This window comes from Triticum aestivum, chromosome 3D (genome assembly GCF_018294505.1).
Source record: "Triticum aestivum cultivar Chinese Spring chromosome 3D, IWGSC CS RefSeq v2.1, whole genome shotgun sequence".
In the NCBI taxonomy this organism is placed as follows: Eukaryota; Viridiplantae; Streptophyta; class Magnoliopsida; order Poales; family Poaceae; genus Triticum; species Triticum aestivum.
The window spans coordinates 324,008,413-324,021,423 of NC_057802.1; positions in this window are offsets into that span (position 1 = coordinate 324,008,413).

A 13,011-nucleotide genomic window follows, 5' to 3' on the forward strand; every position below is an offset into this window, starting at 1 on the left:
ATAGAATCACACATTTGCTCAAATTTCAGATGGTGATATACTTCGTCACCCTCATCCTCCACAATTACATTATGCATGACCACACAAACTGTCATGAGTCATGACCTCCCATAATGTCTCTGCATCCCATACTTTGCATGTCCTCCCACAATGTCTCGAACAACTGCAAAACAGACTTGGAGCACTCCAAATGCCTTCTTCCTTTGTGGCTTCTTATTGTCTTTGGAAAAAGTGATATATTTTCTCACTCAATGGCTCAGAGATGGTCTCGAGGAAGGTCACGCACAAAGGATATAACATCACAAAGATAATAGTCCATGTTGTACCCGTGACTAGTGATGGTGTAGTTGCACAGAGAAACTTTTTCCGTACACAACCTTGCAAACAATGGAGACCGTTGTAACACGTTGGTGTCATTATGTGACTCGGGCATCACAAGAAAAGATTGAGAGGCGGTCGCTTTAAGAATGATGGTGGGCCTCTTGCAATGGCATTGGTATTGCCCTTAGAGCATACTACTGGTTGGGGCGCCATCCCTGTGGCGCCTCCTGAGAGAAAGCTGGGGCGATGCCAGGTAGGACACGCCCCTTCCACTCTCCTATTTGTACTAAGTAGTGTGTTTTGTGTATTATTTGATGTTGTCGTGAAGGAACTGGCATTTAAAATAGAACAAACCATCAAAAAAGCAACACATGTAGATAAAACAATCACATTATGGATATTAACAAGTGCATATAAACCTCATCAGTTACTTGTTTGGTGGTTGGTGCTTTCAGATGACCAAGGGTACTGTATCTGGATTAATAACTGTCATATATATAGCAGAGAATATATTGTTATGCAATCTATTCAGTGGCGGCGAATAATTTAGGCATAAAAATGCTACATCAATTTTTTTAATCCACCAGTGGGCATAAAAAAGCTTCGTTATTCCTGTTCTAGCGAAGAAACCTTTTCATTTTTGGTACCTGCCATCAATATATACAACATGTTTGCAGGTCATGTTGTGCAGAGCCTACTGATACTTCAAAATTAGTCAAACCCTCATTGGTCTCCATTGATGCTTTGTCAGATAGCTGTGAAACTTACAATGTCACAACTTCACCATTAGTCATGAACCCAACACTCACTTCCTTGCTGAAAAATACAAAAGGTACATTGTCAAATTTCTAGATTTAGTTTGTAAATTTGTAAACATTTGGCAAAAGAAGCATCATTTTATCTTGATTATTAGGTGTATATATCTATTAAGAGGCACCAAGATAAGGGCTTTCAAGTTATATATTAGAAATAAATCATCTGCTTTGACGGGTGTATGGAATCCTTAAGGTTTAACATACAACCATGCATGTCAAAATCCAATGGCATGTTCCATTCAAATGGCATGAAAACAATTTGTTCTTACAATCAACATATTACAATAGCATGTCGCCCTAAAGATATTCAATGTAACATATTCCATAAAGGATTAAAGATATCAATCCCATTATCTTATCATCTAACATATGCAAAGAGGAAGAGCAACATTCCAAGTAACCATTGTATAAATCAAGCAATACTGTTCGCATCAGCCTAACACAACAAACAAATTTATAGGTTGATCGGTGAAACCTCAATGTAGCTCCTTATTTAATCTCCTAATCTTGGACATGGTATAGCTGATTAGTTTCCAAAGAAGTGACAAATCAAAATTCACCCTAGCTCCATATGCAATCTCCTACTCAGATGTTAATTCTGCTAGTTAACCATTATCCTTTAGGCTGATTTTGACACAAATTCTAATAGATGCTTTCATTGCAGTCTAACTAAATGTAGTTAAACCAACTAATAAGGCAGTTGTGTTAGCAAATATGCACAACAAATTGTTGGGGAAGCGACCATTGTGACGCCCCTGACTTAATCGTGCACTAATCATACACGTAAATGCGCATGATCAAGATCAGAGACTCACGGGAAGATATCAAAACACAACTCTAGACACAAATTAAAAATAATACAAGCTTTATATTACAAGTCAGGGGTCTCGAGGGATCGAATACATAAGACCAAATAAACCATATAGCATCAACTACTAGATGTAATCAACACTACTAGTCACCCACAGGTACCAATGTGAGGTTCCGGTACAAAGATTGAACACAAGAGATGAACTAGGGTTTGAGATGAGATGGGGTTGTTGAAGATGTTGATGAAGATTGGCCTCCCAAAGATGAGAGGGTTGTTGGTGATGACAATGGCTTCGATTTCCCCCTCCTGGAGGGAAGTTCCCCCGGCGAAATCGCTATGCCGAAGGGCAAAAGTGCTCCTGCCCAAGTTTCGCCTCGAGACGGCGGCGCTCCATCCCGAAAGTCATCCTCCTTATTTTATTCTAGGTCAAAAGACCTTATATACCAGAAGATGGGCACCAGAGGTGGGCCAGGGCCCCCATGATACGTCTCCAACGTATCTATAATTTTTGATTGTTACATGCTATTATATTATCGTTTTTGGATGTTTTATATGCATTAATATGCTATTTATATTGTTTTTGGGACTAACCTATTAACCTAGAGCCCAATGCCAGTTTTTGTTTCTTCCTTGTTTTTGAGTTTTACAGAAAAGGAATATCAAACGGAGTCCAAACGGAATAAAACTTCCGCGATGATTTTTCCTGGACCAGAAGACATCTAGGAGACTTGGAGAGGGGACCACAGGAGTCCCGAGGAGGCCACAAGCCTGCTAGGGGCGCCCTAGGGGGCTCCCTGAGGGCTTATGGCCCCCTCGAGTATCCTCTAACCCTAATTCTTGCTCTATAAATTCCCAAATATTCATAAACACCAGAGGCATCCACCAAAATACTTTTTCGCCGCCGTAACCTTCTGTTCCCATGAGATCCCATCTTGGGGCCTTTTCCGGTGATCTGCCGGAGGGGGATTCGATCACGGAGGGCTTCTACATCAACCCTATTGCCCTACCGATGATGTGTGAGTAGTTTGCCACAGACCTACGGGTCCATAGCAATTAGCTAGATGGCTTCTTCTCTCTTTTGATCTTCAATACAATGTTCTCCTCGATGTTCTTGGAGATCTATTCGATGTAATACTTTTTGCGGTGTGTTTGCTGAGATCCCATGAATTGTAGATTTATGATCAGATTATCTATGAATATTATTTGAGTCTTCTCTGAACTCTTTTATGCATGATCAAATTGAAGGAAATATGCCCTAGAGGCAATAATTAAGTTATTATTTCCTTATTTCATGATAAATGTTTATTATTCATGCTAGAATTGTATTAACTTGAAACTCAGTACATGTGTGAATACATAGACAAATAGAGTGTCACTAGTATGCCTCTACTTGACTAGCTCGTTGAATCAAAGATGGTTAAGTTTCCTAGCCATAGACATGAGTTGTCATTTGATTAATGGGATCACATCATTAGAGAATGATGTGATTGACTTGACCCATTCCGTTAGCTTAGCACTTGATCATTTAGTATGTTGCTATTGCTTTCTTCATGACTTATATATGTTCCTATGACTATGAGATTATGCAACTCCCGGTTACCGGAGGAACACTTTGTGTGCTACCAAACGTCACAACGTAACTAGATGATTATAAAGGTGCTCTACAGGTGTCTCCGAAGGTACTTGTTGAGTTGGCGTATTTCGAGATTAGGATTTGTCACTCTGATTGTCGGAGAGGTATCTCTGGGCCCTCTCGGTAATGCACATCACTATAAGCCTTGCAAGCAATGTGACTAATAAGTTAGTTGTGGGATGATGCATTACGTAACGAGTAAAGAGACTTGCCGGTAACGAGATTGAACTAGGTATTGAGATACCGACGATCGAATCTCGGGCAAGTAACATACCGATGACAAAGGGAACAACGTATGTTGTTATGCGGTTTGACCGATAAAGATCTTCGTAGAATATGTGGGAACCAATATGAGCATCCAGGTTCCACTATTGGTTATTGATCGGAGACGTGTCTCGGTCATGTCTACATGTTTCTCGAACCCATAGGGTCCGCACGCTTAAAGTTTGGTGACGATCGGTATTATGAGTTTTTGTGTTTTGATGTACCGAAGGTAGTTTGGAGTCCCGAATATGATCACGGACATGACGAGGAGTCTCGAAATGGTCGAGACGTAAAGATCGATATATTGGATGACTATGTTCGGACACCGGAAAGGTTCCGGGAGGTTTCGGACATATGCCAGAGTACCGGGGGTTACCGGAACCCCCCCCCCCCCGGGGAAGCTATTGGGCCTTATGGGCCTTAGTGGAGAAGAGAGAGGGCAGCCAGGAGGTGGCGCACGGCCCCCCTTGCCCCAATCCGAATTGGACAAGGGGAAGGGGCGGCGGCCCCCCTCTCCTTCCTTCTCTCCACCTCCTCCTTCCCCCTTCTCCTTCTTGGAATAGGAAAGGTGGGGGCCAAACCTACTTGGAGTAGGATTTCCCCCCCTTGGGCACGCCTCTCCCCTGGCCGGCCCTCTCCTCCTCCCCTCCTTTATATACGGGGGCAGGGGGGCACCCCAAGACACAACAATTGATCTCTTGATCTCTTAGCCGTGTGCGGTGCCCCCCTCCACCATATTCCACCTCGGTCATATCATAGTGGTGCTTAGGCGAAGCCCTGCGTCGGTAGCAACATCATCACCGTCATCACGCCGTCGTGTTGACGGAACTCTCCCGTGAAGCTCTGCTGGATCGGAGTTCGCGGGACGTCATCAAGCTGAACGTGTGCTGAACTCAGAGGTGCCGTACGTTCGGTACTTGTGGGCGATACAAGTCATACTGCTTACCAGCATGTCATACTTTGGTTCGACGGTATTGTTGGATGAAGCGGCCCGGACCGACATTACACGTACGCTTACGCGAGACTGGTTCTACCGACGTGCTTTGCACACAGGTGGCTGGCGGGTGTCAGTTTCTCCAACTTTAGTTGAACCGAGTGTGACTACGCCCGGTCCTTGATAAGGTTACAACAACACTAACTTGACGAACTATCGTTGTGGTTTTGATGCGTAGGTAAGAACGGTTCTTGCTCAACCCGTAGCAGCCACGTAAAACTTGCAACAACAAAGTAGAGGACGTCTAACTTGTTTTTGCAGGGCATGTTGTGATGTGATATGGTCAAGGCATGATGCTATATTTTATTGTATGAGATGATCATGTTTTGTAACCGAGTTATCGGCAACTGGCAGGAGCCATATGGTTGTCGCTTTATTGTATGCAATGCAATCGCCCTGTAATTGCTTTACTTTATCACTAAGCGGTAGCGATAGTCGTAGAAGAAATAGTTGGTGAGACGACAACGATGCTACGATGGGGATCAAGGTGTCGCGTCGGTGACGATGGTGATCATGACGGTGCTTCAGAGATGGAGATCACAAGCACAAGATGATGATGGCCATATCATATCACTTATATTGATTGCATGTGATGTTTATCCTTTATGCATCTTATTTTGCTTTGATTGACGGTAGCATTATAAGATGATCTCTCACTAAATTTCAAGATAAAAGTGTTCTCCCTGAGTATGCACCGTTGCCAAAGTTCGTCGTGCCGAGACACCACGTGATGATCGAGTGTGATAAGCTCTACGTTCATCTACAACGGGTGCAAGCCAGTTTTGCACAAGCAAAATACTCGGGTTAAACTTTACGAGCCTAGCATATGCAGATATGGCCTCGGAACACTGAGACCGAAAGGTCGAGCGTCAATCATATAGTAGATATGATCAACATAGTGATGTTCACCATTGAAAACTAATCCATCTCACGTGATGATCGGACATGGTTTAGTTGATTTGGATCACGTGATCACTTATATGATTAGAGGAATGTCTATCTAAGTGGGAGTTCTTAAGTAATATGATTAATTGAACTTCAATTTATCATGAACTTAGTCCTGGTAGTATTAGCATATCTATGTTGTAGATCAATAGCTCGCGTTTTGCTCCCCTGTTTTATTTTGATATGTTCCTAGAGAAAACTAAGTTGAAAGATGTTAGTAGCAATGATGCGGATTGGATCCGTGATCTAAGGTTTATCCTCATTGTTGCACAAAAGAATTATGTTCTTGATGCACCGCTAGGTGACAGACCTATTGCAGGAGCAGATGCAGACGTTATGAACGTTTGGCTAGCTCAATATGATGACTACTTGATAGTTTAGTGCACCATGCTTAACGGCTTAGAATCGGGGCTTCAAAGACGTTTTGAACGTCATGGACCATATGAGATGTTCCGGGAGTTGAAGTTAATATTTCAAACAAATACCCGAGTTGATAGATATGAAGTCGCCAACAAGTTCTATAGCTAAAAGATGGAGGGGAATAGCTCAAGCAGTAAGTATGTGCTCAGATTGTCTGGGTACTACAATCGCTTGAATCAAGTGGGAGTTAATCTTCCAGATAAAATAGTGATTGACAGAATTCTCTAGTCACCATCACCAAGTTAGTAGAACTTTGTGATGAACTATAGTATGCAAGGGATGACGAAAACGATTCCCGAGCTTTTCATGATGATGAAATCGATGAAGGTAGAAATCAAGAAAGAGCATCAAGTGTTGATGATTAACAAGACCACTAGTTTCAAGAAAAGGGCAAAGGGAAAGAAAGGGAACTTCATGTAGAATGGCAAGCAAGTTGTCACTTCCGTGAAGAAGCTCAAAGCTAGACTAAAGCCTGAAACTGAGTGCTTCTACTGCAAAGGAAATGGTCACTGGAAACGGAAATGCCCTGAATATTTGGTGAACAAGAAGATGGCAAAGTGAACAAGGGTATATTTGATATACAGGTTATTGATGTGTACCTTACTAGTGTTTATAGTAGCCCCTGGGTATTTGATACTTGTTCGGTTGCTAAATATTAGTAACTCGAAACAGGAGTTACAAAATAAATAGAGACTAGTTGAGGGTGAAGTGACGATGTGTGTTGGAAGTGGTTCCAAGATTGATATAATCATCATCGCACACTCCCTATACTTTCGGGATTAGTGTTAAACCTAAATAAATGTTATTTTGGCGTTTGCGTTGAGCATGAATATGATTTGATCATGTTTATTGCAATACGATTATTCATTTAAAGTCAGAGAATAATTGTTGTTTTGTTTACATGAATAAAACCTTCGATGGTCATACACCCAATGAAAATAGTTTGTTGGATCTCGATCGTAGTGATACACATATTCATAATATTGAAGCCAAAAGATGCAAAGTTAATAATGATAGTGCAACTTATTTGTGGCACTGCCGTTTAGGTCATATTGGTGTAAAGCGCATGAAGAAAATCCATGCGGATGGGCTTTTGGAATCACTTGATTATGAATCAGTTGATGCTTGCGAACCATGCCTCATGGGCAAGATGACTAAGACTCTGTTCTCCGGAACAATGGAGCAAGCCACTGACTTATTGGAAATAATACATACCGATGTATGCGGTCCAATGAGTGTTGAGACTCACGGCGGGTATCATTGTTTTCTGACCTTCATAGATGATTTGAGCAGATATGTGTATTTGATGAAACACAAGTCTGAAACACTTGAAAAGTTCAAAGATTTTCAGAGTGACGTAGAGAATCATCGTAACAAGAAAATAAAGTTTCTACGATCTGATCGTAGAGGCAAATATTTGAGTTACGAGTTTGGTCTTCAATTAAAACAATGTGGAATAGTTTCACAAACTCATGCCACCTGGAACACCACTGCATAATGGTGTGTCCGAACGTCATAACCGTACTTTATTAGATATAGTGCAATCTATGATGTCTCTTACCGATTTACGACTATCGTTTTGGGGTTATGCATTAGAGACAGTTGCATTCACGTTAAATAGGGCACCATCTAAATCTGTTGAGACGACACCTTATGAACTGTGGTTTGGCAAGAAACCCAAATTGTCGTTTCTTAAAGTTTGGGGTTGGGATGCTTATGTGAAAAAATTTCATCCTGATAAGCTCAAATCCAAATCGAAGAAATGTGTCTTCATAGGATACCCAAAGGAGACTGTTGGGTACACCTTCTATCACAGATCCGAAGGCAAGACATTCGCTGCTAAGAATGGATCCTTTCTAGAGAAGGAGTTTCTCTCGAAAGAAGTGAGTGGGAGGAAAGTAGAACTTGATGAGGTAACTATACCTACTCCCTTATTGGAAAGTAGTTCATCACAGGAATTTGTTCCTGTGACTCCTACACCAATTAGTGAGGAAGCTAATGATGATGATCATGTAACTTCAGATCAAGTTACTACCGAACTTCGTGGGTAAACCAGAGTGAGATCTGCACTAGAGTGGTACGGTAATCCTGTTCTGGAGGTCATGTTACTTGACCATGACGAACCTACGAACTACGAGGAAGCGATGATGAGCCCAGATTCCGCAAAATGGCTTAAGGCCATGAAATCTGAGATGGGATCCATGTATGAGAACAAAGTGTGGACTTTGGTTGACTTGCCCGATGATCGGCAAGCCATAGAAAATAAATGGATCTTCAAGAGGAAGACGGATGCTGATAGTAGTATTACTATCTACAAAGCTAGACTTGTCGAAAAGGTTTTGACAAAGTTCAAAGTGTTGACTACGATGAGATTTTCTCACTCGTAGCGATGCTTAAGTCTGTCCGAATCATGTTAGCAAATTGCCACATCTTATGAAATCTGGCAAATGGATGTCAAAACTACATTCCTTAATGGATTTCTTAAAGAAGAGTTGTATATGATGCAACCAGAAGGTTTTGTTGATCCTAAAGGTGCTAACAAAATGTGCAAGCTCCAGCGATCCATCTATGGACTGGTGCAAGCATCTCGGAGATTGGAATATATGCTTTGATGAGTTGATCAAAGCATATAGTTTTATACAGACTTGTGGTGAAGCCTGTATTTACAAGAAAGTGAGTGGGAGCACTACAGCATTTCTGATAAACATAGTGAATGACATAATGTTGATCAGAAATAATGTAGAATTTGCTGGAAAGCATAAAGGAGTATTTGAAAGGAGTTTTTCAAATAAAGACCTCGGTGAAGCTGCTTACATATTGAGCATCAAGATCTATAGAGATAGATCAAGACGCTTGATAAGTTTTTTCAATGAGTACATACCTTGACAAGATTTTGAAGTAGTTCAAAATGGAACAGTCAAAGAAAGAGTTCTTGCCTGTGTTACAAGGTGTGAAATTGAGTAAGACTCAAAGCCCGACCACTGCAGAAGATAGAAAGAGAATGAAAGTCATTCCCTATGCCTCAGCCATAGGTTCTATAAAGTATGCCATGCTGTGTACCAGATCTATTGTATACCGTACACTGATTTTGGCAAGGGAGTACAATAGTGATCTAGGAGTAGATCACTGGACAGCGGTCAAAATTATCCTTAGTGGAATAAGGATATGTTTCTCGATTATGGAGGTGACAAAAGGTTCGTCGTAAAGGGTTACGTCGATGCAAGTTTTGACACTGATCCAGATGACTCTAAGTCTCAATCTGGATACATATTGAAAGTGGGAGCAATTAGCTAGAGTAGCTCCGTGCAGAGCATTGTTGACATAGAAATTTGCAAAATACATACGGATCTGAATGTGGCAGACCCGTTGACTAAACTTCTCTCACAAGCAAAACATGATCACACCTTAGTACTCTTTGGGTGTTAATCACATAGCGATGTGAACTAGATTATTGACTCTAGTAAACCCTTTGGGTGTTGGTCACATGACGATGTGAACTATGGGTGTTAATCACATGGCGATGTGAACTAGATTATTGACTCTAGTGCAAGTGGGAGACTGAAGGAAATATGCCCTAGAGGCAATAATAAAGTTATTATTTCCTTATTTCATGATAAATGTTTATTATTCATGCTAGAATTGTATTAACCGGAAACTTAGTACATGTGTGAATACATAGACAAACAGAGTGTCACTAGTATGCCTCTACTTGACTAGCTCGTTGAATCAAAGATGGTTAAGTTTCCTAGCCATAGACATGAGTTGTCATTTGATTAACAGGATCACATCATTAGAGAATGATGTGATTGACTTGACCCATTCCGTTAGCTTAGCACTTGATCGTTTAGTATGTTGCTATTGCTTTCTTCATGACTTATACATGTTCCTATGACTATGAGATTATGCAACTCCCGTTTACCGAAGGAACACTTTGTGTGCTACCAAACGTCACAACGTAACTGGGTGATTATAAAGGTGCTCTACAGGTGTCTCCGAAGGTACTTGTTGAGTTGGCGTATTTTGAGATTAGGATTTGTCACTCCGATTGTCGGAGAGGTATCTCTGGGCCCTCTCGGTAATGCACATCACTATAAGCCTTGCAAGCAATGTGACTAATAAGTTAGTTGCGGGATGATGCATTACGTAACGAGTAAAGAGACTTGCCGGTAACGAGATTGAACTAGGTATTGAGATACCGATGATCGAATCTCGGGCAAGTAACATACCGATGACAAAGGGAACAATGTATGTTGTTATGCGGTTTGACCGATAAAGATCTTCGTAGAATATGTGGGAACCAATATGAGCATCCAGGTTCCGCTATTGGTTATTGACTGGAGACGTGTCTCGGTCATGTCTACATAGTTCTCAAACCCGTAGGGTCCGCACGCTTAAAGTTTGGTGACGATCGGTATTATGAGTTTTTGTGTTTTGATGTACCGAAGGTAGTCCGGAGTCCCGGATATGATCACGGACATGACGAGGAGTCTCGAAATGGTCGAGATGTAAAGATCGATATATTGGATGACTATGTTCGGACACCGGAAAGGTTCCGGGAGGTTTCGGACATATGTCGGAGTACCGGGGGTTACCGGAACCCCCCGGAAGCTATTGGGACTTATGGGCCTTAGTGGAGAAGAGAGAGGGCAGCCAGGAGGTGGCGCGCGGCCCCCCTTGCCCCAATCCGAATTGGACAAGGGGAAGGGGCGGCGGCCCTCCTCGCCTTCCTTCTCTCCACCTCCTCCTTCCCCCTTCTCCTTCTTGGAATAGGAAAGGTGGGGGCCAAACCTACTTGGAGTAGGATTGCCCCCCCCCTTGGGCGCGCCTCTCCCCTGGCCGGCCCTCTCCTCCTCCCCTCCTTCATATACGGGGACAGGGGGGCACCCCAAGACACAACAATTGATCTCTTGATCTCTTAGCCGTGTGTGGTGCCCCCCTCCACCATATTCCACCTCGGTCATATCGTAGTGGTGCTTAGGCGAAGCCCTGCGTCGGTAGCAACATCATCACCGTCATCACGCCGTCGGAACTCTCCCGTGAAGCTCTGCTGGATCGGAGTTCGCGGGACGTCATCGATCTGAACGTGTGCTGAACTCGGAGGTGCCGTATGTTCGGTACTTGGATTGGTCGGATCGTGAAGACGTACGACTACATCAACCGTCTTGTGCTAACGCTTCCGCTTTCGATCTATGACGGTACGTGGACAACACTCTCCCCTCTCGTTGCTATGCATCATCATGATCTTGCGTGTGCGTAGGAATTTTTTTGAAATTACTACGTGCCCCAACACCAATATCTTTGTATTTCTCTTCGAACTATCGGTTTGGTTTGGCCAACTAGATTGGTTTTTCTTGCAATGGGAGAGGTGCTTAGTTTTGGGTTCAATCTTGCGGTGTCCTCACCCAGTGACATAGTAGGGGTAGCGAGGCACGTATTGTATTGTTTCCATCAAGGATAAAAAGATGGGAGTTTCATCATATTGCTTGAGTTTATCCCTCTACACAATGTCATCTTACTTAAGGCGTTACTCCGTTCTTATGAACTTAATACTCTAGATGCATGCTGGATAGTGGTCGATGTGTGGAGTAATAGTAGTAGATGCATAATCATTTCGGTCTACTTGACACGGACATGATGCCTATATTCATGATCATTGCCTTATATATCTTCATAACTTTGCGCTTTTCTATCAATTGCTCAGCAATAATTTGTTTACCCACTGTATGCTTTCTTCAAGAGAGAAGACTAATAAAACCTATGGCCCCCACGTCTATTTTCCATCATATATTTTCAGATCTATAAACCAAAAATCCAAAAATACCTTCCTGCAATTTATTTACTTTTTTGGCTTTATGTTCTAGTAATCTTTTATATCGATCTCTATCGGATCTCATCCTTGCAAGTGACCATGAAGGGATTGGCAACCCCTTTACCGCGTTGGGTGCAAGTGTTTGATTGTTTGTGTAGGTGCATATAATGGAGACTTGCTTGTACCACCTACTGGATTGATACCTTGGTTCTCAAACTGAGGGAAATACTTATCTCTACTTTGCGACATCACCCTTTCCTCTTCACGGGAAAAACCAAAGCAAGCTCAAGAAGTAGCAGGAAGAATTTCTAGCGCCGTTGCCGGGGAGGTTCTGCATCAAGCCAACCAAGTACCCATCATAAACTCTCATCTCTTGCATTACATTATTTGCCATTTGCCTCTCCCCCGCTTCTAATTTTTTTTCAAAAAGACACAAAAATATTTGCCTTTTTATCCGCCCTTTTTGCGTTCGTCTCTTTGCTTGCCTTTTCGTTTGCTTGTGTGCTAGATCGCTTGCTTACCTCTATGGCTCAACCCAAGAGCCTTGACCCGTACTATAGAAAGTTGGAGGAAATTGAAAACAATACAAAAAGTTTTATGTCCTTGCAATTTTAGCATAATAGTTTCTTCAGGAACGAACTTAAAGAATAAAAGACTATGATGGAATATATCAACAAAGAGCTTGATGATGTTACTAAGGAAATATATGGTCTTAAATCTCAATTTTCTCATATTGAAAATTTAGTAGGTCCAATTTCCGATAAGCAATCTACGTTAATAAATAAGATGGCCTCTAAACCAGAATCTTGTGATAATAATGATGAAGATCTTAAAGTGATTGGTGTGACTCCTACTGAATCTTTTATTTACTAATATAAATCTTGACAAAGATGGGACTGGATATGAGTCAAATTTAGCTAGAGGGCGTCCCGATGATTTGGAATCTAAAGATCTTAATGATAAAATTGATAAAAGTGGGTTTGGAGAGGTCAAAACTTT